This window comes from Lissotriton vulgaris, chromosome 5 (assembly GCF_964263255.1).
Source record: "Lissotriton vulgaris chromosome 5, aLisVul1.2, whole genome shotgun sequence".
Classification (NCBI taxonomy): Eukaryota; Metazoa; Chordata; class Amphibia; order Caudata; family Salamandridae; genus Lissotriton; species Lissotriton vulgaris.
The window spans coordinates 1,800,981,052-1,801,002,953 of record NC_141693.1 but is presented as its reverse complement, the minus strand read 5'-3'; the positions used below and the strand labels follow the sequence as shown (position 1 = coordinate 1,801,002,953).

Here is a 21,902-nt window from a genome sequence, read left to right as displayed (position 1 = left end):
CACCTGCCTAGTCACATGCAAAGTACAAACTGTGCGCAGGTGAGGACCGTCTCACCCGTCCAGCCTGACCGCCTCTGCCTCGTTTGCACCTATAGGCCCACGCAATACCAGGCCTTCGAAAGGCCACAATAGGCAAGATAACCAGACTGTGAACACCAACATCGGGGGGTCCCCCTACTATTTGCATCTGTTAAGGGAGCTATAATGATTTGCATAGAAAACACAAAGAGGCACTGAGAGGAATTAAATGCATCTTATAATGTACACACTGTGTCATCTGTTAATCAAATTGCTTTCTGCTAGGAAGTGTTGGCTTCTTCTGGACTGGAACACATGAAAGCCTGCCTCCCTCTGTTCAGACAACCCTTTCTGAAAACAGAGATATGCTAAATTGACTGACATTTTTAGGCAGAGATGGCGAAAAGCCAGGACTGTCCTAGCAAACCAGAGACTGTCTACCCATTGGCCCTACCTACAGGCTCTCGTCCCTATCTTTCACTACAAACCACTGACATAGAACAAGAAACCTCTGAGAAGCTGCTGAACTAGCAGCTGTAGAACCAGCAGTCAGGTGCTCTAGGGTCCAACAGCAGCCACCGCCACCGGTCGGACAACAATGTCAGTTAACAACAGAGTGCATTGGGTCTGCTTAGCCATCGGCTCATGCTCACTGTGCCACAGGCAGTGCTTAATTTGAGCCAGTGGTTTTCGGTGGGCGGCACCTAATTGTCAACATCGGCACTTATGACTGTCTGCCACTTGGTGGCACTATTTGTCTAATATAGAGATGAGCACAAACAACAGTTATTTATTAATTCAGTGAAGATTAAAAAATTGCGAATAAGTGCCACACAAGCCATTTTTTTTTATAGTTTTAGGGGTGTGGAATAATCTGAATTGTCACACTTGCAGAATGTGATGGTTAGTAGCTCTGGTGGTGCGGTTATTGACAGCACCAGCAGGGGGAATGGCTTGATAGAGGCTGCAGTGGCCTCTAGACAAAAGCCCTGGCACTTAATATTTTTTACAAATTAAGCACTGTCAACAGGGCTTAACCCACGCCTCACTGACGAGGCCTTAGCATGCTGAAAGCAGTCTGTGGGTGCTTGTGTTCCCACCTGGAGGGGACCTGACTTGGACGTATGGCTTACAAAGTAACTACTGGAATAGGACCAAACCTGTTTGCATACGGCGGTCTCTGTCCAAAATGGCGTAGTGGGCAAAAAACAAGGGTCTGGAGGGCAGCCGGAGTGCGCGCCAGTGGCTGAGATTAATTCAAGCACCCATTCAAATTGTTGTTGCTTAGATCCATTACAATATTGTAAAAATATACCCATTACGGTAATGAAACCGTCTGAAATGATGACATTTTTTCCATATTCGAATGGGGGAATTATTAAAAAAGTTTTTTTAAGATGAGAAATGATAAGGTAAACGGTCCACTGATTTTAAAATATTGCTAAAATGATTCTATAAAGCGTTTTGACTTAATTTTATAATTATAGTTTACATTTTACAGAAGTTTGATAAACTAGAATGTTCAGATTCAATAATTAAAATATGAAGGCATGTGCACCGTGCGACCCACAGTTGTCACAAGTGCACACTCAATCAGCATGACATGTATTCCAGAACAAGCATGACAATGGCCTTGAAGAAGCATGACATTACCACAAGCTGGACACCAAATGAACCATGAAATCATCCTGACAATGTCCTGAAAAGGAGCCTGACCTCTTCCCCAGCGACAACTATAATAACAAGAATTTGCAATACAATAGATCTCGTATTAGGAAAGTTTGAGCTATTGGTATTGTAAATGACACATTTTTTATTTATGTGTTGGTTTTGAAAATAGCGAAATTAATAGCTTTGTCATTTACAATGCCAATAGTTTTAACTTTCGCAAATGTGACACCTATAGCATTTGTAATGCAATATGGGTTGTATTTACGTGACTTAGATGTATTGATAATACAAATAACTATGGCTTTTAATTTTTTTTAATAATTAATACTTAAAAGTTATTGTAATTTATAATGGCAATAGCTTAAACTTTTGTAAATAACTTTTGTGAAGATTATGTTCAGTGTATTTTATTGTGACAAAAATCCAAGAACAGAAGTGAAATATTAACATCTTTTTGTGACATTTGTAATAAAGCTTGAAACATTGAGAGGACATATTTGAACTAGTTGTTGTTGAATGGTTGCACAGATTGATGCTGTGGTGGCGCTGAGTGATGCTGTGGTAGCGCATAGTGATGCTGTGGTGCCCCTGAGTGATTCTGTGGTGGTGCTGAGTAAAGCTGTGGTGATGGGATAGATAGAGTGAGTGCGATAGATAGAGTGAGGACGATAGATAGATAGAGGGAGGGCGATAGATAGATAGAGTGAGTGCGATAGATAGAGTGAGGGCGATAGATAGATAGAGGGAGGGCGATAGATAGAGTGAGGGCAATAGATAGATAGAGTGAGGGCGATAGATAGAGTGAGGGCGATATATAGAGTGAGGGCGATAGATAGAGTGAGGGCGATAGATGGAGTGAGGGCAATTTAGTGCCAATGTGCGTACAACCACAGATGTGTGTATCTGTGTGCCCCCTATACATTGTGCATGTCGGTACCCCGCAAGACTTTACATTCTCTTTCCTAACTCTTCTGACAGAGAAAATAAATCAAAGTACATGTGGACACAAGTAGGCTAAAATGATTAAAATGGAAAGTGATTTAAAAAATTGTTGGTTTGTCCTTGGACTTGATGGGAAATCTCTGCTAGCTGGTCTATATCTTTGATTTGAAGACTAGCGAACATCCTCTGTACTGGGGGGGAGAGGAGGACACAGGCTCTTCTTATGTGCATAGCAAAAGACTGAAAGCACTCCTGTGGCTTTGGCTCAAAAAAATATGGTCTGGCGAAGGCTGCTTTCCTATGAAAGGCGACGTCCATTAGTCCACAGCAGGGGCACACTCTCCTGCGCTCTGCTGAGCACGAAGGCTGGACGGCCTCTGTCACTTAACAGATCGGGGGAGTGGGGCCTGGCATTACAAAAACCCAGACGAGGCAGTTCACGGATGCCCGTCTGTTTGGCGGCATAGCCGTATATTTTTATACATCTCGCTCTTCCAGTAGTTTTCAAACCCTTCCGACTGCAATTCGTGGCCATGATTCAAAACGATGCGCCTAATTCGGTTCTTGTATCTTGCAACTTTGCGCTCAAACAAAACACTTCCACTTTGTTTCATTTAAAAAAAATAATACTTCATTTGGTTTCACGCCGTGGCCTGCCATGTCACATCGGCTTCATGGCATGTAAACAAGAACTCACAGCAATATGTTAGCATAATTTAGAGTTGCACTCGTAACTGAGGTCAGAAAAGCAGTCACAGAAACGCGATAACCCACGTTAACCCCCAGAAATTAATGGCCACAGACGCCGAAGCGCTCTACATAGTGACAGGAAAATACGAGTTCAGTCAGGTGCTGTAGGCTGCTATAAAAAGAGTTTAATGAGGGAGAAAGAGCATAGACATAATGTGCAACGTGGTTCATTAAAAAAATATTAACTGTGTCAAAGTGGGCCTAAGAATGAGTATCTAAAATGGATAAGAAAGGATGGATGTACAGAAGGGAAGCAGGAAGCGATGTGCGCTCTTTGCTGGGGGAGGGCCATTAAAGGAAGGGGACGGAGAGGAGCCTGTGAGAACTTGCGGCGAGATCAAAGGAAGGGTGGGCGGCGGAGCCCGGCGCGCCCGCACGAAGTGGAAGTGTCTGGAATGGGGATGGTGGTGCTCACATGCACTGTACCCAATCCGCATTTTGGGTGCACTTTTGAAAGCCCTTACTTTAATCTCGCAAAGCATCCCTAACGGGATGGCTTACACGAGACCTAAAAACGTAAAAGATCAGAAGTTACACTGCCCATATAAAAAGTACTGGCCGATTCTGCAAAGCCAACATCTTTAAAGGGGCCTCCCAGTGAATGATGTCACAGTAGATCTCAGGCCCACAAGTGACGTCATCAAACAAAGGATTATTCTATAACGCCTATTGTTGGTTATTGCAAGAGAAGCATGACTCGGCGAAGAGACAGCTGTTTTCTTCTCTACACTGGATGGCCCTTTTAAGAGAACTGCTCCGGGTGCACGTTGTTCCTTCCTACGACAGCACGTGAGGCTTCTTCCTTCCAGCCTCACCTGTCCTGCATATGCCCTCCAGTAGGTTTGAGTGACTCAGCTGGGCTCTTGCTAAACAACCAGGGTCTTTGACTTCTTATAGGGTTATAGTGTGGGGTTTCCCTCCGAGTGGCCCCTCTTGTAAGGCGAGAGGCCCTATGCCGGACCATAATCCCCCTCTGTGCAGAGTTCCGGTGTATTTTGGAAGGTGCACACCTGCACACTGCGGTTATACGAATGCCTGGCTGTCATTTGAAGCCTCCCTGCCCCCAACGGATTCATGTCCTGAGATCTGATCCTATCCAGCCCGACTCTGGCCCCATCTGGGATCCGGCAGACATGTCTCCTTATAAATTGGTGATCCCTGAGCCTCTCTTAGGGCTGCATTTATTGATTTATTTATGAGTTTTATATAGCGCTAGCTAGACCCAAGGGGATAACAGCACTTTACCAGTTGTGTGATTACATTTACAAGATGTACATTAGAGATTCATAATAGTTAAAGGAAAGAGCAATACATTATTAGGTGCTTATAAAGTCTCAACAGTATAAAGCAAGGGCGGATTGAAATGTTAGCTTCAAGGAGCTGAAAGGATGGATGCGCTTTTCTTATTTACTTGGATTGACATTGTTCTTGCTCTGGCAGAAAAGGAAAGAGAGCAGTTCTCCATACTTTTGTAAATTTTCGCTTTCTTGTTATTTAATATAAGTCGCCAGTTTCGGTCTGGGAGGGCAGAAGCCATGTGACATTTTAAGGTCTGCAACGTAAAATAAATGTGCATGCAATAATTCCAAATCGAATTCATTTATAAAATCAGTGGTCATTCTGAAAACAGGGCCAGACCCCTTTTGCCTATGCTGGACACCCTAGAACAGCTTTTGTAGTAGCAAAGGCTGGTTAGGAGACACAAAGGGACTTTATTTCATCACTGCCGATACTACGGCTGTCTGGTCCGCCCCAATTTGGGGTTTAATGAATTCTGAATATTAACTTGTAAGTGAAGCCATATTTTTGGGCTGAAGTTCCCATGTCCCTTGTCTACAACCAATGAATTGACTAACTCTTCCTACATTCCTATTGCATTATTTCTAAGAGTCCTAAAGAAGCGAATAATTATAATAATAAAACACTATGAGAGCCATACCAGAAGATTGTTAACAGTCACCATCACCAAGAGCTTTAATCAGAGTGTGATCAATGGGAAACTCCGTCACCAACGTGGCAACTATCCTACCCGCTATATTACAAGTATAATATAGCATATGCCATGAGTAATACAGCAGATAGGATATATTCCATCCGCCATATTACAAGTATATTAAAGCTTACAGAATGAGTAATACAGCAGATAGGATATCGATTACATTTTGACAGAGTATCCCATCCCCTAAACTCTAAATAAGGCCCAATGTTTGCGAAGTCTAAGCTAGCAAAACAATGGAAGGGAATGTGTGTTTGGATTTTTCAAATATTCAGTGATAGAAATCTGGTTGCAGTGGCTGTGTTGGTCATAGATGTCTCCACACTCAGTAGAGTTAAAGTCGCTGGGGGGATTCTGGCTGAGGGCGCTGGAGCTGGGATATGTAGGGAAACGTGTCATACAGGCTCAATCCACGTGTGAACGTGACGGGACAGTAGATTACTTCCGTGTTGGATGAGTTTGGCATGAGTGATCAGGGAGCCATCCAATGACAGATGTCCATGAGGCAGATAGAGGCCCGAGTCCGGAGGTGACGAGTGGAAGTGACAAATGAAAGACTTAGGTGTCCTATGAATAAAGATGCCAAAAAAAGCTGAAGGAAGTGACATCACACCAGCAGATGAGGAGGCACAGAGGAAGAAGAGGAGACGGCCTAAACTGAGCCGTGCAGAACCCTACTGGCAAATCCAAAGGGCAGAGGGGGAGGAGCTCTGAGAGACAAGAAAGAAGGACCAGCCAGACAGGATAAAAACAATTTAATGGCCATTCTGTGATACCAACCTGGGCTAGGGTGGAGTGGATGAAAGTATCAGACTGTCAAAAGGCAAAGGGGGGCTCTCGGTGTTGGCCTGGGAAAGAGGGATGGTTAGTCATAGTAACTCGTTTGTGATCTAGCACTTGATGCACTGGTTTTCCATTTCTTAGTACTGGAAATACAGTGGGTACTATTACCAAATTAGCAGTACTCATTTCACCAGCCATCAGAAGGATGAAAGGTTGAGACAGCCAAATACCGATTCAAATCTTGGATTTGCTGCTTGCATACATATCTCTACCGCAAATGTTTTGAAGCTCTGAGCTATCTTGTAGCAGTAAAAATGTAATCCGCCCCCCTGTATTACCGCCTGGTTGCCCCCTTCATTAATGCCTGCTACACTCTTGTCTGCAGCTTCAGGCCTGGCACATGTCTTCCACCATGGCCAGGCCCTGTCTGTCTCAGTGGGGTGTAGCCTCCCTGCAGCACCCTGACATTCGGCTTCAGTCCTGGCTCAAGATTGCCATAAAGGCCAGGGCCTGCAGATTTCAGCAGGGTGCGGTTCCCCTACCAGCCCCTGTGAGTCACCGGCTTCCCTTACCTGGGCGGTGGAGGTTCCAGACGTAACAAGCCTTATGGAAAGGATGTTGTCCGCTGTGCAACAGGCAATAGTACCACGCAGACTTGTGCTAGGCCTACTGAATACCTGGCACACACAGACAGCAATCTATGGGGTGTGTGGCAACCTCAGAGCTTTACAGAATGCCATGCTAGCTTCCCGGTGGAGGGAGAGTTTGTAGTCACCTAGGAGGATCCTTTGGTGCCTTCCCAAATGACTTCTCCTCAATGCTGAGCAGATATTTGGTGTATATCACCCAGTTCTCAGCCAATCGTAATCTCCTGGTCACCCCCAACCTCTATTTGCAGCTTTCAGACCTTCTACATACTGGGACCCCTACTCTTACGGTTCGCTTAGTGTCAGGTGATGCCTAGTGACCACACAACAGCGTCACTACTAGACCAGGTACAAGCCCCACTCTAAACATGGTCTGTTTGACTGTATTGTCTTGTCTATGTTAAACATCCACCAAATTAACAACCTCGTCTACACGTCCCCATTCTGACTGACAACTGCTTCTGTACTAGGTAACCGTTTACTATTGGTGGCATTTCTTGTTAAAATGTTTTTATGTTGCTACAATAAAAATAAAATAAAAAATACATTTCGGCTAAGAATCTTGAAACCTTGACTCCCTCACCTTGCAACACAGAGAAGGGCAGCAAGCGAGCTTGAGGAGATAGTGACTGTTTGATTTGTTACACTTTTAGCCTGCAGGCAATCTTGGCCAAGTGTCACTGCCAACCGCGTGGGTACTAATTCAAGTCTCATCAGTTGGTGCTCAAACGATCTGGTAGGACAAGCAAAGGTGTAAGTGGTCTGAGTGAAGCCATCTGAGGAAGGTGTAACCTTTTGCTGGCGGTAGTTGATTCACCCAGTCTGAGTAGACATTCTCTGTAGCTCAGCCGTTTACCCCCAGGCCACTTTTGGTAGTCCCAATGCTCCTTTAAAACATACCGTCCTCCCAGCTTCTTGTGACAAGAGGGTGACCTGGTGGCAAGTTGGGGTTGATGCAGTAGATCACAGGCCCTTCTATCACTGAAGGCCTTACTCTGTTTGTCCTGGGTTGGACAACTGCTCAACGTAACACCCCCAGATGCTCCTCGGTGAACAGGTATGCCTCTCTTAGAGCTCCTCCTTCAGACGGTCAACAGCACAAGTTGTCGTGCAACACACTTTGAGGCCTTTTAATGACTCGTGACACTGGTGGGGCCTCTAGCATTTCTTGTCTTTACTTCCAATGTCCTTAAATCTCATTACATTTACAGCACATACATATAAGATCCCTCATCACTGACATTAAGTCTGACACTAACGCTGCGAGGCCTCCGGGTGGTTATGCGCTATATAAGTGTAATTTTTCATTTCATTTCATTTCAAAATGTCCAATATCCATCTCTCAACTGGAATACAAGGAATTATTTGTATTCACAATTACATGACCAATACAAAGTATAGGACCCTCAACTAGAGGCCGCTCCCTTTCCTGCTCAGCCCCGCCCTGTTCATGGGCCTGACTGGCCCTCTTGCGTTCTATGTTATGCCTACCATTAAATGTACCTCTCATGATTGTAGGGTGAACAGGGAACGCAAGCAGATATAGAATTTGTTTCAGTTCCCAGAAGGAGATGTACACCTTTGTAGCTCCTTTGATCAGAGTGTCAGAAGCGGCCATTATAATTCATATGGCACCTCCTGGTCTGTGGCCGGACTTCCTGTATTGATGTCAGTGCCAAGTGCTTCATCAAATAGGCCCACTCTGTTACAAGTATAATAATTGGTGAGTGAATTCACCACGGTGGGCCTATTCTGTGAAACTTACTGTGTCAACACAACACCCATTTTGTGCAGAAAACACCATGCTCGCTAATAGAAAGTCTGTTGGTTTCTTATACAGAAGTGCACTGCCCCACATCATGAATAAACAAACAAGCTATTAACAAAATCATACCCTTCTGCCAGTCAGGCACCCTCCTGGCGCAATAGAACCCAGGATCCTACGTACACGAATGCTGCATGATTCTGGTGGAACCCCTTTACCTCTTTACCTGCCTAAAATTGGAATTTTGTGTGGTTTCAATATGGTTCCAAATAGAGATGTTCTTCCAAATTACATTACTGCCCCTATCCCTCTTGAGTACTTTGCTTTATTAAGCAAATGGGTCTTAACTAGTCAGTCTTAAAACAGGGAATACTCCTGATACAATAATGTAAATGTAAATGTAAATGTACAGGAATTTATATAGCGCAAATCACCGAGCCGTTTCTAAGCGCTTGCTTAGGGAACCCTCCTGGTATTCCCCTGTGAGATAACCCTGGCAGGGTATCCGCAAGGTGAAAGCCAGGCATCCCGCCGCGAGGGGCCGTTGTGGAGATTAAGCAAGTTATTGCCCAGAGTCGCAGAATGTGAACCCGTGAATCGAGTAGGCACCGGAGCAAGAATTGTCGAGTCCATGGACATTTTAGGACTAAAGACCCTGCCGAGCCGGGAATTGAACCCTGGTCCCGGGCTGACCTCTGCTTCCAGGTCTGCCTCCTCTAACCAGTGAGCCACACTTCTCCAATAGACATGTTATGTAGCGCACTACTGCTTCTGGGAGCTAGACCAGCGCTCTAAGCAATGCCTTCAATATAGGACCCTGAAAGGTACCCGAGGCTGCAAAAAGGCGCTCTTGACCCAGGACGATGGGATTGCAACAAAGATCGAGTGAGTGCAATGAGGGGTAATGCAAACGGTGCAGTCACGGGACTGAGACAGAAGGCCTCGACACACAAGCCGTAGAGCCTTAACAACTTCAGACTATTTGCAAACCCTCCACCATAAAAGACATCACATGTGATATCAGATATGCACTGTCACGAGGCCCACTTCCTGATTGCATCAATAAAGCAGGCACCCTCTGACTCCGAAGAGCTTAGAGCTTTCCACCCAGCCAGTCTTTGAACCCTTTCTCACTCACCCTTCAAATATCATATGATCGTAATAATGCTCTTATAGTGCTCGCGTAGTATAAAATGTTGCATACGGAGCGTCCAGTCGATTTGTAAGAGACCTGCTACTACCCCCAATCATGGTACTCACATTAACGTGTGAAATGTGTAAATTGGTCCCTGTGGGGTTCAGCCTTGTAACTAGCAGTTTCCACACACAACCAACTCTGCAGAGGGTGCATTAACCCACAGAGCTGCCTTCTTGACCTAAGATCATGAAGATGGCAGCTACACGATGCATTCGTTCCACAAACATCTGGATGTTGACTGAGGGCTTCCCTTCTATGTAGGGAGTTGATACAAAAGTGTGCGCTGTATGTGATGTAGAGTTTCTGGGTTTGGAGATAGACACATCTAGAACCATAGATATATAGTTAACGTGCGCACATATTAATCTGTAGTAGGGAATAAATGAAGGTGCAGCGTGCTTTTGGTCTGCAGGAATGTATACTTAATAAATATTTATAAACCTCACCTGTGTCTGACTGGATATAACATCTCAGGGAAGCTGCTCGATCGAGAGAAAGGAAACTGACACCAATTGGGTCACTCCAACAAGCGTGATTATACTTGCATGGAGCCTACATTCGGGAGCATCCCTATTATCCCTGGCGCAACGGACGCTGTCCGGATATCTTCCCTGCATCTTTCATCAACTAACATACTGAATCCTACATGGACATGCGTATGTGCTCTACTGTCCCCAGAAACACAGTCCTGAAGAGACCCCGCATCTAGAGAGGGTCGAAAAGCCGTGGACAACATACAGAAGAGACAGCTTGGATTAAATTATTATATATTGTATTAAGCGCGTCCTTTTTAAAACGCACCAATAACTGTCTCAGTTTTCCCCCCATGTCACACAAAACTCACTAAAATAGGTTATGGTCACTTCACTTGGGGTCACAATATCACTTTATTTGTGGAAAATATAAAAAAAAAATGGTGTAAATATCTCCATATTCATGTTTAAGTAATATGTCTGTGATACAGACCACAACTGCAAAATAAAATTACCCACTTAGGCTGAAGTTAGGTATACCCTTAATGAAAAGTTTTTGGTGGGCTTTTTAAGGAATGCATATGATTAATACTGTGACTCAATATAGGGTCATTAATGAATCAAAATAATCTTTACTATGATTAAATCAGAGCAACAACTTTAGTTGCGGACTGTATATCGTTCAATTGAAAGGAGTTCCTTGTGAACACTGTCTTGTACATCTGGCCAACCAGCCTTGGGGCCGAACATGCTTTAATTCGTACAGCTGTCAATAAACACAAACATTTTCAAATGTTCTTTTTGCCTGATCGTGTAAGTGCTTTGGTGCTTGAGAAACACAACTAACAGTCTGAACGTTGACATTCTGGCATAGGCTGGTTACCAGTGATTAGGTCGTTGGGAGGTGTCACAATCCTAGTTTTTTAAAACTTTCTAAGACATCAGACGTCTGCAAATATAGCTGCCGCACCACCTGGAAAATTCCGTCTTACTGCACCTTCCCGGTACAACCCTGTGCAAATGTACACATCTGCATGCTGCAGTGTCCGCTACACAGGGGTGACCAGGCGCCCCGGGTTTGCAGGTATAGTCCCGGTTTTATACCCGCTGTCCCTGCAGATTTTGGGACATTAAGCTCATGTCTCGGTTTTTAGAGAGGGTCGACTGAAAAGAGAGGGAGGTGCGTTTTTATGTTTTCCAAAGCACGGATAATTAGCAGCGGTTATAAGAAATCAATTTTAGTAACAAGCATGACACTGGCTTTAAAAATTGCATTTTATATAATTTCTTAGTGCCTCTTCTGTAATTCCATACTGATGCGCGTCATCATTCTGTGCGCTCGGTTGGTGGAAAATTGTAGTCCATCTATTTTTGCAAAATGTCCCTGTTTTTGGTTTTAACACTCTGGTCACCTTACGCTTCACATGCATGTCAAACACAGTCAGCAGGGCAGCGGCTATCATTGTCCACAGACCATGATGTTGATTACTTGTCCACAACCACCCGGTATATCCAAGTTTACAGACATCACAGTGGGGTTCGAATTAATCAAAGATTCTTTCTATTCAGAGGAAATTATTTTGGCCTTTTTCTCATTGGCAATTGTTGTCACTCACGAGCTTTGTGATCCAGACGTCTCTTGTGAAGCTAGCGGAGTTTCCTTCTATCGGCCTCTCTAACACATAACTGATTGACAAATAATTCTTATATGGCATCAGCGGACAGAGCCTTACCTAGCACTCTCATGTCCTTTCCACTGCAGCCCATCTAGTAGTATTTTGCCTCTAGCCCCATCTTGGCTCAGTCTCTTTGCTTTCTCTTCTGTGTGCTCCTCCAGGGCTCCTTGAAATTCCCTCGCACTCTTTGCCCTTACTGTTGGAGGACAGCTCAAGACATCTAACACCCATTAACGTTATTCGAGGTTCATGAATACAAGCAAGTCGCTTCACGTGTGAATCCTTGCTCCATCAAAACAATGGAATGCTCTGGGCTTCTAATGGCCGGTAGAAGCCCGGAGCTGTTGCTGTCAACAAAGGACTCACAGAGCCCGAGGGGATTTAATTCCCCTCGGGATCTATGAGGCCTTTGTTTTTATTTGTTAGAACATTTTGCCCTCTAGGGGCGGAATGTTCTAATAGCCTTAGACTCATCCGTAGGTGTGCTATACTGGCATTAAAGTCCCACACCCCTGTTAAAGGCCCTCACCTTCGGCTTTTAAAGCTGGAGCTGGCCTTTAATGGCCGGTATACGCAGGCTATAAGGCTATATTCTCTGAAAGTATTGTTGTCATCATTTTGTTCCTAATGCATTAACTCATCATGGATTGTTATTTTGATCAGCAAAGTTAGCTCATTATCTCCCATAATAGCTATTGCTGTTATTGAACTTCAAGCTCCTGAAAGTTCTAAAGTTCTCGAACATCAGTAATGATGAACGGCTACTGTCACTGTGGCAACAAAATTATGATACAGCTTTTGTATGAAAACCACTTGTGCTTTTAAAGGGATTTCACATTATGTCCAAATATGCAATCATAAGGTCCCATTTTGAGTCTTGCATTGATTTTTGTAGACTCAAGAGCCAATTTATCAGTATCTATGTGCTGTTTAAATGCCTGCAGAGTACAGCACTCCGGAGCCTCCTCTAAGCATTTCCTGTTTTGAGATAGATTGTCCTTATACTACACCTCTGCTCCTCTATTAAAGTGATACCAGGAAATCAGTGTCTATATAGCTCTTTTCTAAAAATGGAGAATCCAGTTAGAGCACTGGTCCTCTGCAAGTCTAGCTGTTTCAACTTCTATGCAGTGATATCATAAGGATAGAAGGTGTAATACACCATTGTCCTCCAAAACACTGCTTTATACGATTGGACTTTGGACTACAGCACCGCATTTTCCGCCATCAATGTTCCATTGGCAAAATGACAAACTTTAACAATCTAGGGTAATGACAACAAGCAACTGTCTTACAGCCAGCCAGTTGCTTGCTGTAAAGCTAGTAGCAAGCTAGTCAAGTCAAGTCAAGTCAGAGAATTTATATAGCGCACTACATACCCAGAGGGTCTCAAGGCGCTTAGAGAGGGGAGGAGGATTACTTGTCAAATATCCACGTTTTAAGTTGCTTTCTGAATGCTAGGTGGTTCTGGGTAAGGCGAAGGTAAGCGGGGAGTGAGTTCCATGTTTTAGCAGCCAGGTGTGAGAAGGATCTGCCTCCCATGGTGGTCTTGTTGATGCGAGGTACAGTGGCGAGGGCTTGGCTGGAAGAGCGTAGTTGGCGGGAGGGGGTGTAGAAGGACAGTCGTGAGTTGAGGCATTCTGGTCCGATGTCGTAGAGTGACTTGTGTGCGTGGGTTAGCAGTCGGAAAGTGATTCTCTTATTGACGGGTAGCCAGTGGAGGTCTTTCAGGTGACCAGAGATGTGTTCGTTGCGCGGGATGTCCAATATGATCCTGGCTGAGGCGTTTTGGATTCGTTGGAGTTTCTTCTGGAGTTTAGCGGTGGTACCTGCGTAGAGGGTGTTTCCGTAGTCCAGTCGGCTCGTGACCAGAGCATGGGTGACTGTTTTCCTTGTTTCGGTGGGGATCCAGCGAAATGTTTTTTTGAGCATGCGAAGAATGTTGAAGCAGGATGAGGATACGGCGCTGACTTGTCTGTTCATTGAGAGTGAAGAATCCAGGATGACGCCTAGGTTCCGTGCGTGGTCTGTCGGGATGGGTGCTTTTCCAAGGGCTTCCGGCCACCAAGAGTCGTCCCATGCAGAGGGGGATGTACCTAGGATGAGGACTTCTGTTTTGTCTGAGTTCAGTTTCAGACGGCTTTGTTTCATCCATTCGGCAACTTCTTTCATTCCTTCGTGTAGGTTAGTTTTGGCGGTGCTGGGGTCATTGGTGAGAGAAAGGATTAGTTGAGTGTCATCCGCGTAAGAGATGATGTTGAGGTTGTGTTGGCGGGCGATGGCCGCGAGGGGGCTCATGTATACGTTGAACAGGGTGGGGCTGAGTGAGGATCCTTGTGGTACACCACAGATGACTTCAGTAGCCTCGGACTTGAATGGTGGAAGGCGGACTCTCTGGGTTCTTCCGGTGAGGAGCGAGGTGATCCATTCAAGTGCTTTTCCTTGTATTCCGGTGTTGTTGAGGCGTTGTAGGAGGGTGCTGTGGCAGACTGTGTCGAATGCTGCAGAGAGGTCGAGGAGGATGAGGGCGACTGTGTCTCCATTGTCCAGTAGAGTTCGAATGTCGTCTGTTGCTGCGATGAGGGCGGTCTCAGTGCTGTGTTTTGCTCGGAAGCCAGATTGTGAGGAGTCGAGGGATTTGTTGGCTTCGAGGAAAGCGGCGAGCTGGTTGTTGACAGCTTTCTCGATGACTTTGGCCGGGAATGGAAGGAGCGAAATGGGGCGGTAATTTTTGAGTTCGGTGGGGTCCGCTGTGGGTTTTTTCAGCAGGGCGGTGAGTTCAGCGTGTTTCCAGTCTTCCGGGAAGGTGGCGGAGTTGAAGGAGCAGTTGATGACGTCTCGGAGGTGCGGTGCTATGACGGAGTCTGCTTTGTTGAAGATGTGGTGAGGGCAAGGGTCTGTGGGGGATCCTGAGTGGATGGAATTCATCAGGCGGATTGTGTCCTCAGTGGAGATTGGGTTCCAGACGTTAAGGGTGTTCACGGGGGGAGAATGTTCAGCAGATGGTTGGGTGGGTTGGTCTCCGGGTTGGTTGTCGAAGCTGTTGTGGATGTCTGCAATCTTGTTGTGGAAGAATGAGGCTAGGGAGTCGCAGAGGGCTTGAGAGGGGGTGATGTCGTTGGAGTTGGCCGAGGGATTGGAAAATTCCTTGACGATGTTGAAAAGTTCTTTGCTGTTGTGGGCGTTGTTGTCAAGTCGATCCTTGAATGCTGTTTTCTTGGCCTTTCGGATTAGTTGGTGGTGAGTGCGGGTGGCGTTTTTGAAGGCATCCTTGGTGCTAGTGGTTGGGTCTTTTTTCCAGGCCTTTTCAAGGGAGCGGCAGAGTTTCTTGGACTTCTTAAGGTCATCGTTGAACCATGAGGTCTTCTTGCTGCCAGGTTTGCTTTGACGTTTTTTCAGTGGTGCTAAGGTGTCGGCGGTGTTGGATAGCCATAGGGTGAGGTTGGCGGCGGCTTGGTTTGGGTTAGAAGAGTGGGCTGGGGTGTTTAGAAGGAGCGATGCAGAGATTTGGTCGGTGGTGATTTTGTTCCAGTTTCTTTGCAGAGTTGGTTGGAGGTGGTTGGTGGGTTTTGGCTTGTTGTAGGTGAAGTGAACGCAGCTGTGGTCAGTCCAGAGGAGATCCGTAGTGTGGCTGAAGGAGACATGATTGCTGGAGGTGAAGATGGGGTCGAGTGTGTGACCTGCGATGTGGGTGGGGGAAGTGACCAGTTGTTTAAGTCCGAGGTTGGCGAGGTTGTCCAAGAGGGTGGTGGTGTTGCGGTCGTTGATCTTTTCAAGGTGAAAGTTGAGGTCTCCCAGAAGGATGTAGTCTTTGGAGGGGAGCGCGTGTGGAGTGATGAAGTCCGTGATGTCTTCACTGAATTTTGCGCGGGGTCCTGGTGGTCTGTAGAGGAGGGTGCCTCTGAGTGTGGTCTTGGAGTCGATGTGGATTTGGAAGTGAAGGTGTTCGGAGTTGGCGAGGTTGGCGTCAGAGCTGGTTGAAATGCGGATTGATTTCTTATGGACGATAGCGATTCCTCCTCCTGTGTGGCTGGTACGGTCCTTGCGTGTGATCTTATAGTCTTCAGGGATGGCAATGGAGATGTCTGGGGCGGAGGAAGCGTTCATCCATGTTTCTGTTAGGAAGGCGACGTCTGGAGAGATGGTGTCTAGTAGATTCCATAGGTCAATGGCGTGTCTGTGGACCGAGCGGGTGTTGAGAAGGATGCATTGTAGGTGGTTGGGGTCTGCGTGTCTGTGGACCGAGCGGGTGTTGAGAAGGATGCATTGTAGGTGGTTGGGGTCGGTAGTCTGTGGAGTGGTCGTAGCGGAGTGGTTGTCGGTGCCGCTGAATTTGCAGGAGTAGCAAGAGAAAGGTCCATGAGTGTGTCCAGGAGCTGCTTGGACGCAGTTGGGGGCGCGACCGGGGTTAAGGGCTAGGAGGGTAGCGGCATCGTAGGTAATGCGGGAGGGCTGGGAGGGACGGGGGCCAGGGGGTATGGCGCTGGGCGCGGTCCAGGCGCGGACGGGCGTAGACGGGCTTACCTTTGGCGCACCTTCGGCGCGGAGTGGGCGCGGTCGCTGCGCGTAAACGCTGCACGCGGGAACTACTGTCATATATGGAGAGTGGGGGGGGAGGGGCGAGGGCGTCTCAGCTGGGAGGCGGGGCGGGCTCGAGACTACCACAACAACAACAAAATGGAGGCGGAGGGGGGGGAGTACAATAAACGCGCAGAAAACACAGAGAAAACAGCGTAAATAGCACCCAGAAATTCTGGCAAAGCTCAGCGGCGATCAGGCAGGCAGCAGGCAGATACAACAGTGCATAAATTAATGCAGAGCGGCACAGTGCGCAATCAGGCTGAAATCAGCAATTTGCAAGCAGCAGGCAGCAAATCAATAAGCAGTAATGTCAAGCAGCGTGGCACAACGATACCAATATCCTCGAGGGACACAGGGGAGCGACCACTCAACTCGGGGAGAGGAGCGAGTCACGGCGCCTTTCAGGAAAGGAGCGCTGGTTATAGTCAGTGGGAGGGCGTCTCAGCTGGGAGGCGGGGCGGGCTCGAGACTACCACAACAACAACAAAATGGAGGCGGAGGGGGGGAGTACAATAAACGCGCAGAAAACACAGAGAAAACAGCGTAAATAGCACCCAGAAATTCTGGCAAAGCTCAGCGGCGATCAGGCAGGCAGCAGGCAGATACAACAGTGCATAAATTAATGCAGAGCGGCACAGTGCGCAATCAGGCTGAAATCGGCAATTTGCAAGCAGCAGGCAGCAAATCAATAAGCAGTATTTATTTATTTATTTAGAAGTTTTCTATAGCGCTAACAAGACCCGAAGGTAGCAGAGCGCTTTACAGTAAAGGCATGAGAAGGTGGACAAAAAGACAAGTAACAAATAAAGGTGATCATCAAATGACAGTTCGTACAGTAGGACTTCTTGGCAATAGGATACAGAGTTCTCACATAGTTCTGGGGATGGATGTTGATCCTAGTTACCCAGGACCTAGGGAACGGATGAGGAACAAGGATTTGAGTTGGCTCTTGAATTCCGCATAGGACGGTATGGTTCTGATATGCGGGGGGATAGAGTTCCATATTTTGGGGGCATTTCCTGAGAAGGAGCAGTCCGCAGTTTTCTTCTTTCTGGTTTTTGGTAGGATGAGCAGCAGGGAGTTAGAGCTTCTCAAGATTCTACTTTGGCCAGCTTTTGTGAGTTTGTTTGCCAGGTATTCTGGTTTTCCGGTGTGGAGGGCCGTGTGGGTTAGACAGGCCGTTCTGAAGGTGCTACGCATATCCACCGGGAGCCATTCAAGTTCTTTGAGTGCAGGGGAGATGTGGTCGGATTTTTTGCATCCTGTGATCATTCTTGCTGCCGCATGCAATGTTGTTTTTAATGGGGCCAGGTGTGATTTGGGGATGCCTGTTAGGAATGTCAAGCAGCGTGGCACAACGATACCAATATCCTCGAGGGACACAGGGGAGCGACCACTCAACTCGGGGAGAGGAGCGAGTCACGGCGCCTTTCGGGAAGGGAGCGCTGGTTATAGTCAGTGGGAGGGCGTCTCAGCTGGGAGGCGGGGCGGGCTCGAGACTACCACAACAACAACAAAATGGAGGCGGAGGGGGGGGAGTACAATAAACGCGCAGAAAACACAGAGAAAACAGCGTAAATAGCACCCAGAAATTCTGGCAAAGCTCAGCGGCGATCAGGCAGGCAGCAGGCAGATACAACAGTGCATAAATTAATGCAGAGCGGCACAGTGCGCAATCAGGCTGAAATCGGCAATTTGCAAGCAGCAGGCAGCAAATCAATAAGCAGTAATGTCAAGCAGCGTGGCACAACGATACCAATATCCTCGAGGGACACAGGGGAGCGACCACTCAACTCGGGGAGAGGAGCGAGTCACGGCGCCTTTCAGGAAGGGAGCGCTGGTTATAGTCAGTGGGAGGGCGTCTCAGCTGGGAGGCGGGGCGGGCTCGAGACTACCACAACAACAACAAAATGGAGGCGGAGGGGGGGAGTACAATAAACGCGCAGAAAACACAGAGAAAACAGCGTAAATAGCACCCAGAAATTCTGGCAAAGCTCAGCGGCGATCAGGCAGGCAGCAGGCAGATACAACAGTGCATAAATTAATGCAGAGCGAATGTTTAGTCAGTGTTTGCTGTACAACCAGGGTTAGTCCGCGGGCCGGGGTCCACCCATCCGTGGGGATAGAGACTCGACCATGATGAGGCCAGTTGTACTTCGCATAAGTGTTGTCACGTAACCCGATGAGAACAAGAGCTTAATAAATATACTTTAAATAAGGCGTTCTCAGGTGTGGCAAAGGCAAAAATCTCAGAGCAAGGAAGTCATAACATCATATAATATAACCAGATCTCAGGAAACTACCAAAAATAAAAAGTCACCCAAATGTGGCAATGCAGTGTACGTAACCTAACATCAAACATTAAAGAGATTGTTATTTTGAGGGGAAAAATGTCAAAAAACAATTCTCAAATTGTAGCAGCAAAAATATTTATGCTACCACTTGGCTGTATGATGTAGCATACATATGTATTTCTTGATAGGAAACTGAAAAGCGTATTATACACCACAATTCCTGTCTTCACTGCAAAACACCAAATGCTCCATTAGTTACTACGACACGTAAATGCAGCACTGGCTGGGGGATATGAAAAGGACAGTATTTGATAAAGTATGCATCAACTCCAGGGGAGGCAAGATTGCAAGGAAATTCTATAATTTGGAAGTACAATAAATGGAAATGCTGCAAACAGTGATTGGTCTTAATGCCTTGGGTAAGATTTACAATCTAATGCTGTAAATAGTTTATATTCTAAGAAAGAAACCCCCAGGTCATTCGGCAATAAACTGAGATTTTTTTTAAAAGAGGTGCCATTAATAATTTGATTAATACTACTGATATGCTGCCTACTCTCTAAGATTAAATGCTGTTAGTGAAATATGTATCAAGAGTATGTCCACGGGACATACAGGATGTTATTAATAAAAACACCCATCTGGGTATATAATGATTACGTTCAAAGGCTGTATGTTGATTATAGGTGCACACATATTGTAACAAACACATTTAAAGGCTTTTTTTGTATTGCATAGAATGTTTATGATTACACAATTCAGTTCAACTAAGATAGTTCAAGCTATTTACCCTAAAGTCGATGTAATTAATTCATGTGAACTGCAATATAATGTTAAGACAGTATTAATTTGTGTAATTGAGATGTTAACATAATTTCACCCAAGATGGCGAAAACTGGAATCAAGGAGAGATTGTTTCATCACAATACAGGAACGGGCAGCCTCGGGCACCCAAGATGGCTGCCATGTAAGCATGCATTAGGCCCACAAGTGGGGTAAGCACAGTGCTCGGCTGCCATCTCTGCCATCTCTTCCTATCAACGCAGATTCTGTGCTATGTATTTTGGTGACTGATGACTGCACAAAACATAGATAAGACAAAAAAACTAAATATTAGACATTTATATCGTTCACTAGTGGAGGTAAGATATGTCACCAAACATGTTACACATAAGTACATAAGACCACATCTTACATCCAGAAACAATAATGTTTTAAGTCCATTCCCTTAACTAAATATAAGAGTCATCCCGTCACATAATCAACCATAGCCCTCCACACATAAAGGCCTACTTTTTGTTTTCTGGGCCCTTTAATAGAATATAAACTAAACTCCAAATTAAACGTGTTACAAAAGGTAGCCCGCCACATCTCGAACTGTGGTGCCTCCGCCTGCAGCGAAGAGGATGCTATGCATAAACGTGCTACTGCCATGGCAATAAATATTAGATAACGAAATTCATACATTGGCATTCCTTGACATAAATCCTCCCCAATCCCTAAGAACATCATGGAAACCGATATTTTTATTGAAATCCCAGTGACCTCTGACAAAAACCTTTATATATGTCCTAACAAAGAGGTCAGATTAGGACACAAATAAAATATATGAAGAATGTCATCTTTATCAGCACCACACCGAAAACATTTCCCCTCATTCTCCTCCCCCCAACCAATCAAGACCCCCCCCCCCCCCCCCCCCGTTTTAACATCTTGGCAGGGGTGTGGTACAGATTAAATAACGTTTGTAGTGTTCAGTTTTTAGATTAGCTGTCAGGAGAATTTCGGCTGCAATATCAATCGACTACTCCAGAGAGACTGTATGGTCTCAAAGCCAGTTCTCCCATTTAGAATTGTACTTCTCTAGATCATCCATCGTTGCTGTAAACAATATTTTATAAAGAGACCCAATTTTTTCCTGGAGCCGAATAGCTTCTACTAGGTTGTATGGTCTCATACCATGACACAATACAACCTAGTAGAAGTGAGTTTACCTAAGAAATCCCATATTTGCAAGAATGTAAAAAATTGAGTTTTGGGTAAGTAATATTTATCCGCCAAGTATGAAAAGGAAGAACATAACCCCCCAGCCGATAAAAGTTGCCAATTTGAGTAATACCTTTCGATCTCCAATTAGCTGCAACATAATCCCAGAAAATCGATGGGAGTAGCCTTACTGCAGCAGTAGGTGTAGAGTATGCTAACCCTGGTATCTGCAATTTTTTAAAACTGTATTCCAAACTTTAAAGGCAGATTCCAGGACTTTAAAGCAAGTTCTTTTATAATAACTGCCATCAGTGTTTGCAAATAAGCATTTGTTAAGCTGAGATCCCAAAACCGTCTGCTATATTGTGGGGGCCTCGGCTAAATTATTCACTTACTCTCCAGTCAGTAAAATACGCATATTTGCCAGAATACACGCATAATAAGAGAGAGGGAAATCAGGGACCGACCATCCACCTCTGTTCCTAGGAAGAGTCATGAAGCGGGCAGCTCTGCGTGGTTTCCCTGGGGCCCACAAATATCTGGCATACAAATATTGTAGTTATCCACAAGGTATTTCCAAGATTAGATCTACCAAATCCAAATCCAAAAATTCTTTATTTCGGCCATATAGACCATAAAAGATGTAGTACAAGACATTACATACATTAAAATACATTTTAAAATACATTGTATAAAATTCTCTCTCATCCAGCGAGGAAGGAATTATAATGACATTAAAAAAGTTCAGGGGGCTTTTTTCTTTCTAATCAGCCATATTGCCATTAGAAATTTGGATACAGCGAAAACAATGTGGCCCAAGGTGCTGGTTTTCATAATTCTGAATGCCCGTGCATACTCTCTGAACCCTAGGTTCTTACAGAGCGGCGCTATCCAATATTTTCTGGGCCTTTGATATGCAGGGCACACAAACAAGATGTGGAGGTCATCTTCCTCATGGATGTTACAGCAGGGACATATTTTATCACCCCCATTAGTCCACTTACAGGTGAATGAGTTAATGGGAAGTGTGCCAAGCCTCCATTGAACAAACAATTTCCTCGCCAGGATGGGGAAAATAAAATCCATAAAAGGTTCAAAGACATATGAATTTTTGGATTCCAA

At 45.5% G+C, this 21,902-nt stretch overlaps 1 protein-coding gene across 2 annotated transcripts in view; it reads right to left on the bottom strand.

The window, feature by feature from the left end:
* HAP1 (huntingtin associated protein 1) overlaps positions 1-21,902 on the bottom strand; it is a 505,788-nt gene that overhangs the window by 421,618 nt on the left and 62,268 nt on the right. The gene's annotated exons all lie outside the window — the stretch shown is intronic.